The sequence below is a fragment of the Pseudophryne corroboree genome, chromosome 3, assembly GCF_028390025.1.
Source record: "Pseudophryne corroboree isolate aPseCor3 chromosome 3, aPseCor3.hap2, whole genome shotgun sequence".
NCBI lineage: Eukaryota > Metazoa > Chordata > Amphibia > Anura > Myobatrachidae > Pseudophryne > Pseudophryne corroboree.
Window position 1 is genome coordinate 766013002 of NC_086446.1, and position 20913 is coordinate 766033914.

The window sequence follows — 20913 nt, forward strand, 5'->3', positions numbered from 1 at the left end:
TTCTCCCCGTACTTGCTTGAGTGTCCTCGCACACCCTAGTATGTAAGTGACTGTGTACATGGGAAGACTAGAAGGGCCAAGTGGTTCTTATGTAATCAAATTCTGTTTCTGTCCAGTCAGTGAATCGTATGTGTGTTTGTATATGTATATATATATATATATATGTGTGTGTGTGTGTGTATATGTATGTGTGTGTGTGTGTATGTATATATATATATATATATATATGTGTATGTATGTATATATTTCTCTGACGTCCTAGTGGATGCTGGGAACTCCGTAAGGACCATGGGGAATAGACGGGCTCCGCAGGAGACTGGGCACTCTAAAAGAAAGATTAGGTACTATATCTGGTGTGCACTGGCTCCTCCCTCTATGCCCCTCCTCCAGACCTCAGTTAGAATATGTGCCCGGCCAGAGCTGGATGCACCTAGTGGGCTCTCCTGAGCTTGCTAGAAAGAAAGTATTTGTTAGGTTTTTTATTTTCAGTGAGATCTGCTGGCAACAGACTCACTGCTACGTGGGACTGAGGGGAGAGAAGCAAACCTACCTGCGTGCAGCTAGCTTGTGCTTCTTAGGCTACTGGACACCATTAGCTCCAGAGGGTTCGAACACAGGGCCTGACCTCGATCGTCCGTTCCCGGAGCCGCGCCGCCGTCCCCCTTGCAAAGACAGAAGAGAAGGAGATGAAATCGGCGGCAGAAGACTCCGGTCTTCATTAAGGTTGCGCACAGCACTGCAGCTGTGCGCCATTGCTCCCACTGCACACCACACACTCCGGTCACTGTAGGGTGCAGGGCGCTGGGGGGGGGGGCGCCCTGGGCAGCAATAAGAAAACCTTTTGGCAATATATACACATAATACAGTCTGTGACTGTATATGTGTAAAAACCCGCCAATTTTAGTCAAACAGGACAGAAGCCCGCCGCTGAGGGGGCCGGGCCTTCTTCCTCAGCACACCAGCGCCATTTTCTCTTCACAGCTCCGCTGGAAGGAAGCTCCCCAGGCTCTCCCCGGCAGTATCCTGGTACACAAAGGGTGAAAAGAGAGGGGGGGGGGCACATAAATGTAGGCGCAAAATTTGTATATACAGCAGCTACTGGGTAAACACTGAGTTGTAGTGTAATCCCTGGGTTATATAGCGCTGGGGTGTGTGCTGGCATACTCTCTCTCTGTCTCTCCAAAGGGCCTTGTGGGGGAACTGTCCTCAAATAGAGCATCCCCTGTGTGTGTGGTGTGTCGGTACGCGTGTGTCGACATGTCTGAGGTAAAAGGCTCCTCTAAGGAGGTGATAGAGCGGATATGTGTGTGAGAGGGTGTCTCCGTCGACAACGCCGACACCTGTTTGGATATGTGTAAGTGCTAAGGTGAATTTATTGCACAAAAGATTAGGGAACAGACTGGAAATCTACCCAGGTCTGTCCCTATGTCACAGAGACTTTCAGAGTCTCTCAATGCTCACTATCCATAATAACAAACACTGGTATCGACATGGAGTTTGACTCCACTGTCGACTACGATAATGCAAAGTTACAACCAAGATGGCTAGAAGGTATTCAATATATGATTATTGAAATAAAAGATGATTTGCATATCACTGATGACTCATCTGTCCCTGACACGAGAGTACACATGTTTAAGGGGAAGAATGCTGAGGTAAATTTCCCTCCTCTCATGAGGATAAAGAGCGGGAATCTCCAGACAAGAGACTGCAGCTTCCCACAAGAGAATTCTCAGGCTGTATCCTTTCCCCACTAGGGCCAGTATATGTTGAGAATCTTCCCCTGGGGTGTCCTGTTTGCACAGACGGTAGCACTTGCTATTCTCGGATCCTGCAGATAGCGTGCACATTATAGTATACTACCCAGACCGGCGATTGTGTCGGCATGGGTTTATAGCGCTGTGGCAGTGTGGACAGGTACCTTATCAGCAGAGATGAGACCCTAGTATGCATATAGATATATATATATATGTATATATAGTGATATATATATATATATATATATATATATAAAAAATGCTGTCTTAAGTGATAGATATATAGTTATAAAGCATGCCCAAAGAGACATGAGTATACTGGGTCCTAGAGTCAAAGCTATGTCGATCTCTGCTTGACGTGTCCTGTAGAATATGCATTGGACAGATGATGCCGACTTAAGAGGCATATGGAAGGCTGAGGATTGTGTGGAGAAGGGTTCTCGAGCCTGGTCTCCACAGCTATAGCTGGTAATTCTGCTAGTTTGCCTTATATTCCTGCACAACCTAAGAAAGCACGACATTATTAAATGCAGCCTTTCGTATAAAGAAACAAGAAAGTCTGAGGTGCGTCCTTTCTTGTCAGAGCCGGGCAGCTAGTTCCCAGGAACAGAAGTCCTCCCCGGCCCCTACAAAAATCCACCAATGTCGCTGGGGCTCCACAGGCGGAGCTAGGCCCAGTGGGGACACGCCTTCGTAAGTTCAGCCACAAGTGGGTTCACTCCCTGTTCGATCCCTGGGCAATAGATATTGTGTCTCAGGGATACAAGCTGGACTGTGAGAAGATGCCCCCCTCACCGACGGCCCTGCGGGCTTCCCCCCCAAGAGAGGGAGCCAGTGTTAACTGCAATTCACAAATTGTATCTTTAACAGGTGGTGGTCAAGGGTCCCCTCCTTCAAGAGGGTGTTATTATTAGACCATGTTGTAATCCCGAAACCAGATGGTTCGGTCAGACCCATATTGAATTAAAAATCCCTGAACATATACCTGAGAAGGTTCAAGTTCAAGATCGAATCGCTAAGAGCGGTCAGTGCAAGCCTAAAAAGGGGGAGACTTTATTGTGAATCGGGACATAAGGGATGCATACCTTCAGGTCCCCATTTATCCACCTCATTAGGCGTACCTCAGAATTGCAGTATGGGATTGTCATTACCAATTTCAGATGTTGCCGTTTGGTCTCTCCATGGCCCCGAGAATATTCACCATGGTAATGGCGGATATGATTGTGCTCCTGCGGAAGCAAGGTGTCACTATTATCACGTACTTGGACGATCTCATAAAAGCGAGATCAAGAGAGCAGTTGCTGAACATCGTATCACTTTCTCTGGAAGTGTAACGGCAACACGGCTGGATTCTATATATTCCAAAGTCGCAGTTGGTTCTTACAGCTCATCTGCCTCTCCTAGGCACGATCCTAGACACAGACCAGAAAAGGGTTTATCTCCCGATAGAGAGAGCTCAGGAGCTCATGACACTGGTCAGGAATCTATTAAAACCAAAACAGGTGTCAGTGCATCACTGCACTCAAGTCCTGGGAAGGATGGTGACATCATACGAGGCCATCCCCTTAGGCAGGTTCCATGCGAGGACTTACTGGACAAGTGGTCCGGATCACCTCTTCAGATGCATCGGTTAATCACCCTATCACCCAGGGCCAGGGTGTCTCTCCTGTGGTGGCTGCAGAGTGCTCACCTTCTCAAGTCAACTGACTTGCCTTCACATCAATATCCTGGAACTAAGGGCCATATACAACGCCCTAAGTCAAGCGGAGATCCTGCTTCGCGACCAACCGGTTCTGATCCAGTCAGACCGCAGGGGTTCATGTAAACCGCCAAGGCGGAACAAGGAGCAGAGTGGCGAGGGTAGAAGCCACCAGAATTCTTCGCTGGGCGGAGAATCAAGTAAGCGCACTGTCAGCAGTGTTCGTTCCGGGAGTGGACATCTGGGAAGCAAACTTCCTCAGCAGGCACGACCTCCACCCAGAAAAGTGGGGACTTCATCAGGAAGTCTTCACGCAGTTTGCAAATTGATGGGAACTGCCTAAGGTGGACTAGATGGCGTCCCACCTCAATAAAAAGCTAAAAAAGGTTTTACGCCGGGTCAAGGGACCCTCAGGTGATAGCTGTGGTCGCACTAGTAACACCGTGGGTGTTCCAGTCGGTCTCTGTATTCCCTCCTCTTCGTCTCATACCCAAGGGCTGAGAATTGTAATAAAAGGAGGAGTGAAAACAATATTCTTTGCTCCGAATTGGCCAAGAATGACTCGGTACCCGGAGCTGCAGGAAATGCTCTCAGAGGACTCAGGGCTTCTGCCTCTCAGACAGGACATGTTGCAACAGGGGCCCTACCTGTTCCAAAATTTACCGCGGCTGTATTTGACGGCATGGCGGTTGAACACCGGATCCTAGCGGAAAAGGGCATTCCGGATGCAGTTATTCCTACGCTGATAAAGGCTAGGAAAGACGTGACAGCAAGACTTTTTCACTGTATATGGCGAAAATAGGTTGCTTGGTGTGAGGCCGGGAAGGCCCTACAGAGGAATTCCAGCGGGGTCGATTCCTGCACTTCCTACAGTCAGGAGTGGCTATGGGCCTAAAATTAGGATCCATAAAGGTCAAGATTTCGGCCCTATACATTTTCTCTAATAAATGAACTGGCTTCACTGCCTGAAGTTCAGACGTTGTTCCGGGGGTGCTGCATATTCAGACTCCTTTTGTGCCATCGGTGGCACCTTGGGATCTTAACGTTGTGTTGGATTTCCTGAAATGCCACTGGTTTGAGCCACTTAAGACCATGGAGCTAAAATATCTCACATGGAAAGTGGTCATGCTATTGGCCTTAGCTTCGGCTAGGCGTGTGTCAGTATTGGCGGTTTTGTCATGTAAAAACCCTTATCTGATCTTCCATATGGACAGGGCAGAATTGAGGACTCGTCCCCAATTTCTTCCTAGGGTGGTATCATCGTTTCATTTGAACCAGCCTATTGTGGTGCCTGCGGCTACTAGGGACTTGGAGGATTCCAAGTTGCTGGACGTAGTCCGGCCTTTGAAAATTTATGTTTCCAGAACGGCGGGAGTCAGAAAGTCTGACTCGCTGTTTATTCTGTATGCAGCCAACGAGGTTGGCGCTCCTGCTTCGAAGCAGACTATTGTTCGCTGGATCTATAGCACGATTCAGCTGGTTCACTCTGCGGCTGGATTGCCGCATCCAAAATGGTGAAAGCCCATTCCACAAGGAAGGTGGGCTCTTCTTGGGCGGCCGCCCGAGGGGTCTCGGCTTTACAGCTTTGCCGAGCTGCTACTTGGTCGGGGTCAAACAAGTTTGCTAAGTTCTACAAGTTTGATACCCTGGCTGAGGAGGACCTTGAGTTTGCTCATGCGGTGCTGCAGAGTCATCCGCACTCTCCCGCCCGTTTGGGAGCTTTGGTATAATCCCCATGGTCCTTACGGAGTTCCCAGCATCCACTAGGACGTCAGAGAAAATAAGAATTTACTCACCGGTAATTCTATTTCTCGTAGTCCGTAGTGGATGCTGGGCGCCCGTCCCAAGTGCGGACTCTCTGCAATACATGTATATAGTTATTGCTTAACTAAAGGGTTATTGTTATGAGCCATCTATTACTGAGGCTCAGTTGTTGTTCATACTGTTAACTGGGTATGGTTATCACAAGTTGTACGGTGTGATTGGTGTGGCTGGTATGAGTCTTACCCTGGATTCCAAATCCTTTCCTTGTTGTAACAGCTCTTCCGGGCACAGTTTCCTTAACTGAGGTCTGGAGGAGGGGCATAGAGGGAGGAGCCAGTGCACACCAGATAGTACCTAATCTTTCTTTTAGAGTGCCCAGTCTCCTGCGGAGCCCGTCTATTCCCCATGGTCCTTACGGAGTTCCCAGCATCCACTACGGACTACGAGAAATAGAATTACCGGTGAGTAAATTCTTATTATATATATGTATGTATATATATATATATGTATGTATATTGTGACAAGAACACTGGGATAGTGTTTGAGGGCAGGTATATTTGTCCCAGGTTCTTGTCTTACATGTTTTAGAAAATGTTAACTTCTAGGAAAAATGCTTTTTGTTTTGTCTGAACCTTTTCAGTTTGCTGTAAAAGCTGGGTAAAGGCTCTGAGAGAGAGATAAGGCGAGTTCTAGACATTGGGCCCAGTTCGGGTCTTTGGCCTCACAGAGGGCTAATCAGGGTTTCAGCTGTGTAAGAATGATATAGTGCTTCTAACCTGATTAGTATGGGCAGACTGCCTGGGAAGGCTGCAGGATCTGTGTGTGAGAGACACGCTTTCTGATGCAAGTAAGCTATACAGTATGTACTGAAGAACTCTGTGTTTTGTTTAGTGACAGTTAGGAACATCTTATGTTTAGTTAGTGCCGGACAGGCAAGGTATTTTTATTTTGGGGTTTGTTTTATTTTCTGTTTCAATAAAACTGGCCGGGGTCAGTTGTACCAGAAACTGGACTTGTGTTGTTCCTCAGCTGCTGCGTGCTGCCATATTCCCCAGGAAAAGGCACCTTGCACCCCTACAGTGTTACAACTTGGTGGAAAATGCGAGCAGGCCGTTCTGCGCATAAGTGAAAGCAGCAGCTTTGTGAGGCCTGCAGAAAACGGTGGTTTATGCAGATACAGCCCAGTGTGAAGTTACTGAGACTCACCCCTGAGGGTTTGATATATGTCCTGGGTGAAAGCAGCTGCAAAGCCACCTGAAAAATCTGTTGACATGGAGGATCTGCTTAAAGCCTAGCTGCAAGCTACAGCGGCTCAGCAGGAGGCCAACCGACAGCAGCAGGTGGCAATGGAGGAAAATAGGAGACAACAGCAGGTGGCAATGGAGGAAAATTGGAGACTACAGCAGGAGGCCAACAGACAGCAGCAGGTGGCAATGGAGGAAAATAAGAGACAACAGCAGGCAGTTGTTGATGAACTTTACAGGCAACAGCGTCAGGATAGAGAGGCCTTAGCAGAAGTGGTGCAGAGACTTGCAGCTCGGGTTGGAGATGTGGCCGTCAGTGCTCCAACCAGCTCTAGTTCTATACGAGCCAGTCACTTCCTGCAGAAAATGACAGAGGCTGATGATGTGGAGGCCTATCTGACCACGTTTGAAAGGACTGCCGAGCGTGAGAACTGGCCGAAAGCACAGTGGGCCAGTCTGCTGGCACCTTTCCTGTCAGGTGAGCCCCAAAAAGCTTACTTTGATTTAAGCCCTGCTGAGGCTCGGGACTATGATAAACTAAAGACTGAGATCCTGACCCGCCTGGGAGTCACGCTGTCAGTACGAGCACAACGGGTGCACCGTTGGCTGTACGCCATGGAGAAGCCTCCGCGCTCCCAGATGCACGACCTTATTCAGCTAACAAAAAAATGGCTGCAGCCAGAGACATTAACTGGTCCCCAGATGGTGGAAAGAGTCGTCATGGACCGCTACTTGAGATCTTTGCCCATGGTCCTGCGCAAGTGGGTGAGCCATGGAAACCCGGGTACTGCTGACCAATTAGTGGACATGGTAGAGAGGTATTTGGCAGCAGAGGAACTACTGATGACCACCCAGCAACCCATAGATCCTCGACAGCGCCCTTCAGTAAAGACTGGTAAGACTGTTCCGTGGGAAAACGTTGCTGGGCGGTTAAGAGAACGCAAGGCTGGAGAGACTGTAAACACTGGCCCTGGAAACAGGCCAATGGGGCTAGAACGGTCTATGCTGCCCAAATGGGTTGATAATCGTGTGGTTAAATGTTTTAGGTGTGGTATGCCAGGTCATGTTATTGCCAATTGCCCAGTCACGCAAGAACCCATGCAATGTGATGCTGCCTTTGAATGTCGCAGAATGTCTTTCTTTGCTAGGTTAGCCTGTACTGTGGTACCTTCACCTGAGCTGGAAAAACAAATGTGTGATGTGTTCTTAGAAGGTAACCGGGTAGAGGCCTTGCTAGATTCAGGAAGTTTAGTTACCCTCGTGAAAGCTGGGTTAGTGAACCCCTTAAAGGTCCAGCAAATACCTATTGGGGTAACTTGCATACATGGGGATACCCAATATTATGCCACTGCTGAGGTGAATATAGAAACTTGTTGTGGGTCAGCAATGGTTAAAGTGGGACTGGTCCCTACCTTGGTGCATGAGGCCATAATAGGGAGGGATTTTCCTCATTTTTGGAAACTGTGGGAATCACGGTTATCAACAGATGTGAGAAGTAAAAAGCCAGTTGATAATACCGGTGATTTTATGGATGTACGTGGGTCTTCGGAACTTTCTGGCCCTTTGCCTTTTGCTAGTTTGGCTGGGGAAGTGACAGATGGGGAGTCCAGTGAGGACCCTCTTGCCGGGAACAGAGACATAGTAGTTAGAACTGAAAGCGTGCCTGACCTGGAGGTAAAGAAGGATCTGTTTGCGTCTGAACAGTTAAAGGATCCTACCTTAATAAAGGCTAGAGAGAATGTTAAGATTGTTAATGGGGAACCTGTGGTACCAGGTGACAGGGTTACGTATCCCCACATGGCCATCTGTAATGAGCTCTTGTACCACATTGTCAAAAGGGGTGAGGATGTGGTGGAACAGCTGGTAGTTCCCCAGCCTTATCGGAGAACGGTACTAGATTTAGCTCATAGTCACGTTACCGCAGGACATTTAGGGGCAGAAAAAACCACTGAAAGAGTTTTACAAAGGTTCTTTTGGCCAGGGGTTTATAAAGAAGTGTCTGAATATTGTTCTTCCTGTCCTGAATGCCAGTATCATGCCCCTAGACCCCATTTCAGGAGCCCACTAGTTCCCATGCCTATTATAGAGGTCCCGTTTGACAGAATAGCCATGGATCTCGTGGGGCCCTTGTTAAAGTCTGCTCGGGGCCATCAGTATATCCTGGTAATTATGGACTATGCCACTCGATATCCTGAGGCTGTCCCTTTACGCACGATCACAACCAAGGCGATAGCTAGGGAGCTGGTGCAGGTATTTAGTAGAGTGGGAATACCAAAAGAAATTTTGACTGACCAAGGTACTCCATTTATGTCAAGGATCATGAAAGAATTGTGCAAGTTATTTAAGGTCACTCACCTCAGGACGTCCATCTACCATCCCCAAACTGACGGGTTGGTGGAAAGGTTTAATAAAACATTAAAAAGTATGTTAAAAAAGGTTGTTGAGAGAGATGGGAAAAACTGGGATTGTTTGTTGCCCTACTTGTTAATGGCCATCAGAGAAGTTCCTCAGTCCTCTACGGGGTTTTCTCCATTTGATTTGTTGTATGGTAGACACCCCAGAGGGCTGTTGGATGTTGCCAAAGAGACGTGGGAAGGACAGCCCACTCCTTATAGAAGCGTTATTGAGCATGTAACACAAATGCAGGATAGGATTGCAGCCGTGGTACCTGTTGTCAGAGAGCACATGGAACAGGCCCAAAGTGCTCAACAGAGGGTCTATAACCGGAGTGCCAAGATACGGGAATTTGCTCCTGGAGATAGAGTTCTTGTTTTGGTACCCACTGTGGAAAGCAAATTCCTAGCTAAATGGCAGGGTCCATTTGAGATTAGGGAAAAAGTGAATGCGGTTAATTACAAAGTATACCAGCCGGGAAAGAGAAAACCCGAACAGATCTACCATGTTAACTTAATCAAACCCTGGAAAGATAGGTTGTCTCTGTCAGCGGAGCCTTGCCCTTCGGTGTCTTCACCCCGGTTGCTTCCCGCAGTGAAGGTGTCAGAGACATTATCAGCTGATCAGAACAATCAGGTTAAAGAATTTCTCATCCAAAATAGGGAGGTATTTTCAGAGCTGCCTGGCCGAACGACCATAATAAAACATGACATTGTCACAGAACCAGGGGTCAGGGTTCATTTAAAGCCATATAGGATTCCTGAAGCTCAGCGAGAAGCTATTTCTAAGGAAGTTAAAACCATGTTAGAACTTGGAGTCATAGAGGAGTCTAACAGTGAGTGGTCCAGTCCCAAAGTGCTCATCCCGAAGCCCGACGGTAGCATACGCTTCTGTAATGACTTTCGTAAGTTAAATGAGGTGTCCAAGTTTGACGCATACCCCATGCCCCGTGTGGATGAGCTTGTAGAAAGGCTGGGAACAGCCAGGTTTCTCACCACATTGGACCTGACCAAAGGTTACTGGCAAATACCTTTATCTGATAGCGCCAAAGAAAAAACAGCCTTTTCGGTTCCGGAGGGGCTGTACCAGTATAAGATGTTACCCTTTGGGTTGCATGGGGCTCCAGCAACCTTTCAACGGGCGATGGATAAAATTTTGAGGCCCCATAGAAAATATGCAGCTGCCTATTTGGATGATGTGGTAATTCACAGTACAGACTGGGGGTCACATTTGGTTAAAGTACAAGCAGTACTGGACTCAATCAGAGAGGCAGGGTTAACTGCTAACCCAAAGAAGTGCTGCCTCGCAATGGAGGAGGTCAAATACTTGGGCTTCACCATAGGCAGAGGTCTGATTAGGCCCCAATTGAATAAAGTTGATGCTATTCAAAACTGGCCTCGTCCAGTGAATAAAAAACAGGTAAGGGCTTTTTTGGGAATTACTGGGTACTATAGACGGTTTATTCCTAATTTTGCGACAACAGCGGTGCCGTTGTCAGACCTTACCAAAGGGAAGCAGTCAAATGTGGTGAAATGGAACCCTGATGCAGAAAAGGCGTTCCAAGCGTTAAAAGTGGCTTTGTGTTCACAACCGGTGTTGATAACACCAGATTTTTCAAAAGAATTTGTGGTACAGACAGATGCCTCAGAGGTTGGGATAGGTGCTGTGCTGTCCCAAACCAGAGATGGGGACGAACACCCTATCATTTATTTGAGTAGGAAACTCAATGAGCATGAAAAAAGGTATGCCATTGTGGAAAAGGAGGCTTTGGCCATTAAGTGGGCACTAGATACCTTGAGATATTACCTCTTGGGTAGACAATTCAGACTAGTGACAGACCATGCCCCTTTAAAATGGATGTATGTAAATAGAGGCAAGAATGCTCGTGTAACTAGATGGTTTCTAGCGTTGCAGGACTTTAAGTTTACTGTCGAACATAGACCGGGAACACAATTGGCCAACGCAGATGCATTGTCTCGCATCTTCTGTTTGGGGGCTACAAGTGTTCCGGCCCCTAGGTCGAAACAGGGGAGGGGGATATGTGACAAGAACACTGGGATAGTGTTTGAGGGCAGGTATATTTGTCCCAGGTTCTTGTCTTACATGTTTTAGAAAATGTTAACTTCTAGGAAAAATGCTTTTTGTTTTGTCTGAACCTTTTCAGTTTGCTGTAAAAGCTGGGTAAAGGCTCTGAGAGAGAGATAAGGCGAGTTCTAGACATTGGGCCCAGTTCGGGTCTTTGGCCTCACAGAGGGCTAATCAGGGTTTCAGCTGTGTAAGAGTGATATAGTGCTTCTAACCTGATTAGTATGGGCAGACTGCCTGGGAAGGCTGCAGGATCTGTGTGTGAGAGACACGCTTTCTGATGCAAGTAAGCTATACAGTATGTACTGAAGAACTCTGTGTTTTGTTTAGTGACAGTTAGGAACATCTTATATTTAGTTAGTGCCGGACAGGCAAGGTATTTTTATTTTGGGGTTTGTTTTATTTTCTGATTCAATAAAACTGGCCGGGGTCAGTTGTACCAGAAACTGGACTTGTGTTGTTCCTCAGCTGCTGCGTGCTGCCATATTCCCCAGGAAAAGGCACCTTGCACCCCTACAGTGTTACAATATATATATATATATATGTATATCTATCTATATATATATATATATCTCAAAAAAAATAAAGGGAACACTAAATTAACACATCCTAGATCTGAATGAATGAAATATTCTTATTAAATACTTTGTTCTTTACATAGTTGAATGTGCTGACAACAAAATCACACAAAAATGATCAATGGAAATCAAATTTATTAACCCATGGAGGTCTGGATTTGGAGTCACACTCAAAATTAAAGTGGAAAAACACACTACAGGCTGATCCAACTTTGATGTAATGTCCTTAAAACAAGTCAAAATGAGGCTCAGTAGTGTGTGTGGCCTCCACGTGCCTGTATGACCTTCCCACAACGCCTTGGCATGCTCCTGATGAGGTGGCAGATGGTCTCCTGAGGGATCTCCTCCCAGACCTGGACTAAAGCATCCGCCAACTCCTGGACAGTCTGTGGTGCAACGTGGCGTTAGTGGATGGAGCGAGACATGATGTCCCAGATGTGCTCAATTGGATTCAGGTCTGGGGAACGGGCGGGCCAGTCCATAGCATCAATGCCTTCGTCTTGCAGGAACTGCTGACACACTCCAGCCACATGAGGTCTAGCATTGTCTTGCATTAGGAGGAACCTAGGGCCAACCGCACCAGCATATGGTCTCACAAGGGGTCTGAGGATCTCATCTCGGTACCTAATTGCAGTCAGGCTACCTCTGGCGAGCACATGGAGGGCTGTGCGGCCCCCCAAAGAAATGCCACCCCACACCATTACTGACCCACTGCCAAATCGGTCATGCTGGAGGATGTTGCAGGCAGCAGAATGTTCTCGGCGTCTCCAGACTCTGTCACGTCTGTCACGTGCTCAGTGAGAACCTGCATTCATCTGTGAAGAGCACAGGGCGCCAGTGGCGAATTTGCCAATCTTGGTGTTTTCTGGCAAATGCCAAACGTCCTGCACGGTGTTGGGTTGTAAGCCCAACCCCCACCTGTGGACGTCGGGCCCTCATACCACCCTCATGGAGTCTGTTTCTGATCGTTTGAGTAGACACATGCACATTTGTGGCTTGCTGGAGGTCATTTTGCAGGGCTCTGGCAGTGCTCCTCCTGTTCCTCCTTGCACAAAGGCGGAGGTAGCGGTCCTGCTGCTGGGTTGTTGCCCTCCTACGGCCTCCTCCACGTCTCCTGATGTACTGGCCTGTCTCCTGGTAGTGCCTCCATGCTCTGGACACTACGCTGACAGACACAGCAAACCTTCTTGCCACAGCTCGCATTGATGTGCCATCCTGGATGAGCTGCACTACCTGAGCCACTTGCGTGGGTTGTAGACTCCGTCTCATGCTACCACTAGAGTGAAAGCACCGCCAGCTTTCAAAAGTGACCAAAACATCAGCCAGAAAGCATAGGAACTGAGAAGTGGTCTGTGGTCACCACCTGCAGAACAACTCCTTTATTGGGGGTGTCTTGCTAATTGCCTATAATTTCCACCTGTTGTCTATTCCATTTGCACAACAGCATGTGAAATTGATTGTCAATCAGTGTTGCTTCCTAAGTGGACAGTTTGATATCACAGAAGTGGGATTGACTTGGAGTTACATTGTGTTGTTTAAGTGTTCCCTTTGTTTTTTTGAGCAGTGTGTATCTATATATATATATATATATATATATATATATATATATATATATATATATATATAATCTCTCTATATCATATATTTTATCCTGGCGGACAGCCGTATCCCAAACCCACCTCACCCCTCCCCGCAGCCCAACCCTAACTGTCCCCTCCCACTGCCTAACTTTATTTTCAGTACTTACCGTCAGGATCTGTCTGCATTCTGACTGTTGGGATCCCGACCACGTCCCCCCCTGCATGGAGATTCCTTACATGGGTTTTTCCGACTCCTTATGACGCCATGCTCTAATAAATGTAAGGGCAGGGTCAGTTTGGCCCACAGGAAAATAGCGGAAATCTCCATTTGGCCCCACTGCCTGAGGGCCCCTCCCTTTCCTCTAATGGAAGGTTCCAGACTGTGCACTCAATTTATACATTGTTACGCGCTATATGAGAAACTTATTAATAATAATAAATACTCTGTTAGAGAGGCAGTTATCTGTTCTTTAGGGCTGGCCACACCCCATACAGTGACATGGTTGTGTGCCGTGAGCTGTGACCACACCCCGTAATAAATGCCAGGGATCTAATACATCCCAGTCCATCCCTGGTTGGCCCAGAAACCTAAATATAGACCAGCTTTCAGATGTAACATTTGCATCAGGAATAGGGCTTGTGGAAGTGCGCACTGATAATGACGGCTACGAAACCAAGCATACAGATAAAGGCGGTCTGGCCACAAAAATACACCTCATAATGTCTTTTTTTTTTTTTTTCTTTGATGGAACGGACCATGGCCTCATAATACCTTGGGGACCTTTATTGCTCCAATCCACACAATCCTTTCTTTTTTTTTTTTTTTTATAGAACTCATGGAGCCTCATGAGTAATTGTTCCATCAGCAGCTCACTGGCCTTCTCCGTTGGTTTCCATCCTTTAGAAGGCCACCAGGGAAATTGACAACGCCGGGGAATGTTTCCTCCAAAATTCATGGCACTTAAAACCTCATTTCGTCCTCGGTTACTGTCTTTCTTTTCAAAGTAGCCTTAGTTGGTAGAAAAGTGCTCCGTTATATCTTTGTAGTTGGAGGTCTATGTGCTACCTGTATAAGTGTCTCCTGGTGACCGTTCACGACACCTACTGTAGTAGCTGGTGGACGTCCAAGTGAGAAGCTTAAGTGTCTCCGCTGCTGCTGACCGATTCCTGGAGTGTTTTGTCCAAAAAGTATTGCCCGATCAAGGGAACTGTTTTTCTGGCCAATTCTTCAACAATTGTCTAAAACACACAATCAGAACCACTTTCATCCCCAAAGCAATGGGAGTATGTGAGAGCTCTAACCCAGCCCCGTTACGAATGGTAACAAAACCATGGACGGCTGTTGTTGCTGGAGCTCATTGGTTTGTACAACAATATCGTACATAAATCAACCAGGATATACGGTGTCGTTTCTGATGTTGGGACGTTGAGGATGCCAACCAGAAGATGGACAGGTGTCCGTTGAGATAGAGGGCTTATGGAGAACAGTAGACTACCTTGAATTGGTAGAAAGACAACAGAAGCAAATGTATGAAGCTACAGAAACCAGGAGACACCCAAGGGGGTCAATTCAGTGTTGCGGGAGTTTGGAAGCGCAGTTACGCACCTTAACATTGCAACTCATTTTCATGACGTTCACTTGCGGTTTTTGTAATTCAATTGTAAATGGCCATTCACGAGGATTGCGGCGATGTAGCACATTCTACAGTGCGCAACCTGGGAGAAGTGCAGGAAAGATTGGCAAAGTCATCCTAAACCCCCGAAAAATGGCAAATAAGGTAGCAGAACATTATTAGAAGTCTGTTTGTAGCGTCAAGCAAAGTACCAGATGTACTTCAAAGGTGTCAAATGGTTGATTTTTGCATATTTTAAATATGGTAGAAGAATAGTGTATTTCAACAAATTAAAGACTTTCCAGTATTTTGGGCTACAGAAAAATGCCTGTAAAGTGATTTTCTCTAACGTCCTAGTGGATGCTGGGGACTCCGTAAGGACCATGGGGATAGACGGGCTCCGCAGGAGACATGGGCACTTTAAGAAAGAATTTAGGTTCTGGTGTGCTCTGGCTCCTCCCTCTATGCCCCTCCTCCAGACCTCAGTTTGATACTGTGCCCAGACGAGCTGGGTGCTTTTCAGTGAGCTCTCCTGAGTTTGCTGAGAGAAAGTATTTTGTTAGGTTTTTTATTTTCAGGGAGCTCTGCTGGCAACAGACTCCCTGCATCATGGGAGAGAAGCAGCCCTACTCTCTGAAGCTAGGTCCTGCTTCTTAGGCTACTGGACACCATTAGCTCCAGAGGGATCGTACGCAGGATCTCACCCTCGCCGTCCGATCCCAGAGCCGCGCCGCCGTCCCCCTCGCAGAGCCGGGTGAGTATGAGAAGCAAGAAGACTTCAAATCGGCGGCAGAAGACTCCGTTCTTCACTGAGGTAACGCACAGCACTGGAGCTATGCGCCATTGCTCCCACACACCTCACATACTCCGGTCACTGTAAGGGTGCAGGGCGCAGGGGGGGGCGCCCTGGGCAGCATTTGGACCTCTTTTTGGCAAAAGTAAACATATATACAGTTGGGCACTGTATATATGTATGAGCCCCCGCCAAGAAAATGCATATTTAAGCGGGACGTCGAGGGGGCAGGTCTTCTTCCTCAGCACTCACCAGCGCCATTTTTTCTCCACAGCTCCGCTGAGAGGAAGCTCCCCAGGCTCTCCCCTGCAGATACACGGTAGAAGAGGGTAAAAAGAGAGGGGGGGCACATAATTAGGCGCAAAAATCAATATAAACAGCGGCTACTGGGTTAGCATTAAGTTACTGTGTTATTCCTGGGTTTATAGCGCTGGGGTGTGTGCTGGCATACTCTCTCTCTGTCTCTCCAAAGGGCCTTGTGGGGGAACTGTCTTCAAAAAGGGCATTCCCTGTGTGTGTGGTGTGTCCGTACGCTTGTGTCGACATGTTTGACGAGGAAGGCTATGTGGAAGCAGAGCGGGAGCAAATGAATGTGGTGTCTCCGCCGACGGCGCCGACACCTGATTGGATGGATATGTGGAAGGTTTTAAATGATAATGTTAATTCCTTGCATAAAAGGTTAGAAAAAGCTGAAGCCTCAGGACAGTCAGGGTCTCAACCCGTGCCTGATCCTATGTCGCAGAGGCCGTCAGGGTCTCAGAAGCGCCCACTATCCCAAATTGTTGACACAGGTACCGACATGGATTCTGACTCCAGTGTCGATTATGATGATGTAAAGTTACAGCCTAAATTGGCTAAATCCATCCGTTATATGATTATAGCAATTAAGGATGTGTTGCACATCACAGAGGAAACCCCAGTCCCTGACAAGAGGGTTCATATGTATGGGGAAAAGAAGCCGGAGGTAACCTTTCCCCCCTCACACGAACTAAATGAGTTATGTGAAAAGGCTTGGGAATCTCCAGATAAAAAACTGCAGATCTCCAAAAGGATTCTTATGGCGTATCCTTTCCCGCCAACGGACAGGTTACGCTGGGAATCCTCCCCTAAGGTGGACAAAGCTTTAACACGCTTATCCAAGAAGGTAGCCCTGCCGTCACAGGATACGGCTACCCTCAAAGATGCTGCGGATCGCAAACAGGAGGTTACCCTGAAGTCCATTTATACACATTCGGGTACCTTGCTGAGGCCGGCGATCGCGTCGGCCTGGGTGTGTAGTGCTGTAGCAGCATGGATGGATACCTTATCTGAGGAAATTGATACCTTAGACAAGGATACTATATTGTTGACCTTGGGGCATATTAAAGACGCTGTCCTATATATGAGAGATGCTCAAAGAGACATTAGTCTACTGGGTTCTAGAATAAATGCTATGTCAATTTCTGCCAGAAGGGTCATGTGGACTCGGCAATGGACAGGTGATGCCGACTCAAAAAGGCATATGGAGGTTTTACCTTACACGGGTGAGGAATTGTTTGGGGAGGGTCTCTCGGACCTGGTCTCCACAGCTACTGCTGGAAAGTAAAAATTTTTGCCATATGTTTCCTCACAGCCTAAGAGAGCACCGTATTATCAAATGCAGTCCTTTCGATCACAGAAAAACAAGAAAGTCCGAGGTGCGTCCTTTCTTGCCAGAGGCAGGGGCAGAGGAAAGAAGCTGCACAACACAGCTAGTTCCCAGGAACAGAAGTCCCCCCCTGCTTCCACAAAATCCACCGCATGACGCTGGGGCTCCACAGGCGGAGCTAGGCCCGGTGGGGGCACGTCTTCGATATTTCAGCCACAAGTGGGTTCACTCCCAGTTGGATCCCTGGGCAATAGATATTGTGTCTCAGGGATACAAGCTGGAATTCGAGGAGATGCCCCCTCACCGATACCTCAAATCGGCCCTGCCAGCTTCCCCCCACGAGAGGGAAATAGTGTTAACTGCAATTCACAAATTGTATCTTCAACAGGTGGTGGTCAAGGTTCCCCTCCTTCAACAAGGAAGGGGTTATTATTCGACCATGTTTGTAGTCCTGAAACCGGACGGTTCGGTCAGACCCATATTGAATTTAAAATCCCTGAACATGTACCTGAAAAGGTTCAAGTTCAAGATGGAATCGCTGAGAGCGGTCATCGCAAGCCTGGAAGGGGGGGATTTTATGGTGTCTCTGGACATAAAGGATGCATACCTTCATGTCCCCATTTATCCACCTCATCAGGCGTACCTCAGATTTATGGTACAGGATTGTCATTACCAATTTCAGACGTTGCCGTTTGGTCTCTCCACGGCTCCGAGAATATTTACCAAGGTAATGGCGGAAATGATGGTGCTCCTGCGGAAGCAAGGGGTCACAATTATCCCATACTTGGACGATCTCATCATAAAAGCGAGATCAAGAGAGCAGTTGCTGGTCAGCATAGCACTTTCTCTGGAAGTGTGTCGGCAACACGGCTGGATTCTAAATATTCCAAAGTCGCAGTTGGTTCCTACGACTCGTCTGCCTTTCCTAGGCATGATTCTAGACACAGACCAGAAAAGGGTTTATCTCCCGATGGAGAAAGCTCAGGAACTCATGACACTGGTCAGGAACCTATTAAAACCAAAACAGGTGTCAGTGCATCACTGCACTCGAGTCCTGGGAAAGATGGTGGCATCATACGAGGCCATTCCCTTCGGCAGGTTCCATGCGAGGACCTTTCAATGGGACTTACTGGACAAGTGGTCCGGATCACATCTTCAGATGCATCGGTTAATAACCCTATCCCCCAGGGGGCCAGGGTGTCTCTTCTGTGGTGGCTGCAGAGTGCTCACCTTCTCGAGGGCCGCAGATTCGACATTCAGGACTGGGTCCTGGTGACCACGGATGCAAGCCTCTGAGGGTGGGGAGCAGTCACACAGGGAAGAAATTTCCAGGGTCTGTGGTCAAGTCAGGAGACTTGCCTTCACATCAACATCCTGGAACTAAGGGCCATATACAACGCCCTACGTCAAGCGGAGACCCTGCTTCGCGACCAACCGGTTCTGATTCAGTCAGACAACATCACCGCAGTGGCTCATGTAAACCGACAAGGCGGCACAAGGAGCAGGGTGGCGATGGCGGAAGCCACCAGAATTCTTCGCTGGGCGGAAAATCACGTAAGCGCACTGTCAGCAGTGTTCATCCCGGGAGTGGACAACTGGGAAGCAGACTTCCTCAGCAGACACGACCTCCACCCGGGAGAGTGGGGACTTCATCAGGAAGTCTTCGCACAGATTACAAGTCGGTGGGAACTGCCACAGGTGGACATGATGGCATCCCGCCTCAACAAAAAGCTACAGAGGTATTGCGCCAGGTCAAGAGACCCTCAGGCGATAGCTGTAGACGCCCTGGTGACACCGTGGGTGTTCCAGTCGGTCTATGTATTCCCTCCTCTTCCTCTCATACCCAAGGTGCTGAGAATAATAAGAAAAAGAGGAGTGAAACAATACTCATTGTTCCAGATTGGCCACGAAGGACTTGGTATCCAGATCTGCAAGAAATGCTCACAGAGGATCCGTGGCCTCTTCCTCTAAGACACGACTTGTTGCAACAGGGGCCCTGTCTGTTCCAAGACTTACCGCTGCTGCGTTTGACGGCATGGCGGTTGAACGCCGGATCCTAGCAGAGAAAGGCATTCCGGATGAGGTCATTCCTAAGCTGATAAAGGCTAGGAAGGACGTGACAGCTCAACATTATCACCGTATATGGCGAAAATATGTTGCTTGGTGTGAGACCAGGAATGCCCCTACGGAGGATTTCCAGCTGGGCCGTTTCCTTCACTTCCTACAATCAGGAGTGAATTTGGGTCTAAAATTGGGTTCCATTAAGGTCCAGATTTCGGCCCTATCCATTTTCTTTCAAAAGGAGTTGGCTTCTCTACCTGAAGTTCAGACGTTGTAAAGGGAGTGCTGCATATTCAGCCCCCTTTTGTGCCTCCAGTGGCACCTTGGGATCTTAACGTGGTATTGAGTTTCCTGAAATCCCACTGGTTTGAACCACTGAAAACGGTGGAGTTGAAATATCTCACGAGGAAGGTGGTCATGCTATTAGCCTTGGCTTCGGCTAGGCGTGTGTCAGAGTTGGCGGCTTTGTCACATAAAAGCCCCTATCTGGTTTTCCATGCGGATAGAGCAGAATTGCGGACCCGTCCACAATTTCTGCCGAAAGTGGTTTCATCCTTTCATATAAACAACCTATTGTGGTGCCTGTGGCTACTCGTGACTTGGAGGATTCCGAGTCGCTTGATGTGGTCAGGGCTTTGAAGGTTTATGTAGCCAGAACGGCTAGGGTCAGGAAAACAGAATCTTTGTTTATCCTGTATGCTTCCAACAAGCTTGGTGCTCCTGCTTCAAAGCAAACTATTGCTCGCTGGATCTGTAACACGATTCAGCAGGCTCATTCTGCGGCTGGATTGCCGCTGCCAAGATCAGTTAAGGCCCATTCCACTAGGAAGGTGGGCTCTTCTTGGGCGGCTGCCCGAGGGGTCTCGGCATTACAGCTTTGCCGAGTGGCTACTTGGTCAGGTTCAAACACTTTTGCAAGGTTCTACAAGTTTGATACCCTGGCTGAGGAGGACCTTGTGTTTGCTCAATCGGTGCTGCAGAGTCATCCGCACTCTCCCGCCCGTTTGGGAGCTTTGGTATAATCCCCATGGTCCTTACGGAGTCCCCAGCATCCACTAGGACGTTAGAGAAAATAAGATTTTACTTACCGGTAAATCTATTTCTCGTAGTTTGTAGTGGATACTGGGCGCCCGTCCCAAGTGCGGAATTCTTCTGCAATAATTGTATATAGTTATTGCTTCAATAAGGGTTATGTTATGGTTGCATCAGGGTTGACCTGATGCTCTGTTGTTGTTCATACTGTTAACTGGGTAAGTTTATCACAAGTTATACGGTGTGATTGGTGTGGCTGGTATGAATCTTGTACTGTCAGCTCTTCTGGGCACAGTTTCTCTAACTGAGGTCTGGAGGAGGGGCATAGAGGGAGGAGCCAGAGCACACCAGAACCTAAATTCTTTCTTAAAGTGCCCATGTCTCCTGCGGAGCCCGTCTATCCCCATGGTCCTTACGGAGTCCCCAGCATCCACTACGGACTACGAGAAATAGATTTACCGGTAAGTAAAATCTTATTTTTCAGTTTTTTTAGACGTTCCTGGAAACGGATGTGTTACCTCAATTTTCTGGGAGGGGAGAGCCCAGGGTCTATGTGTCACCATGCAGACTTCCTGGCCTTGCAGCCTCCGCTTCTGTGGGCCAGCTGCATAAGCCTGCATCTAATGGTCGCCATGTTGGATTCCAGCTTGCAACGTCGGTCTCAGTGCTGGTATCGCACCTGCATT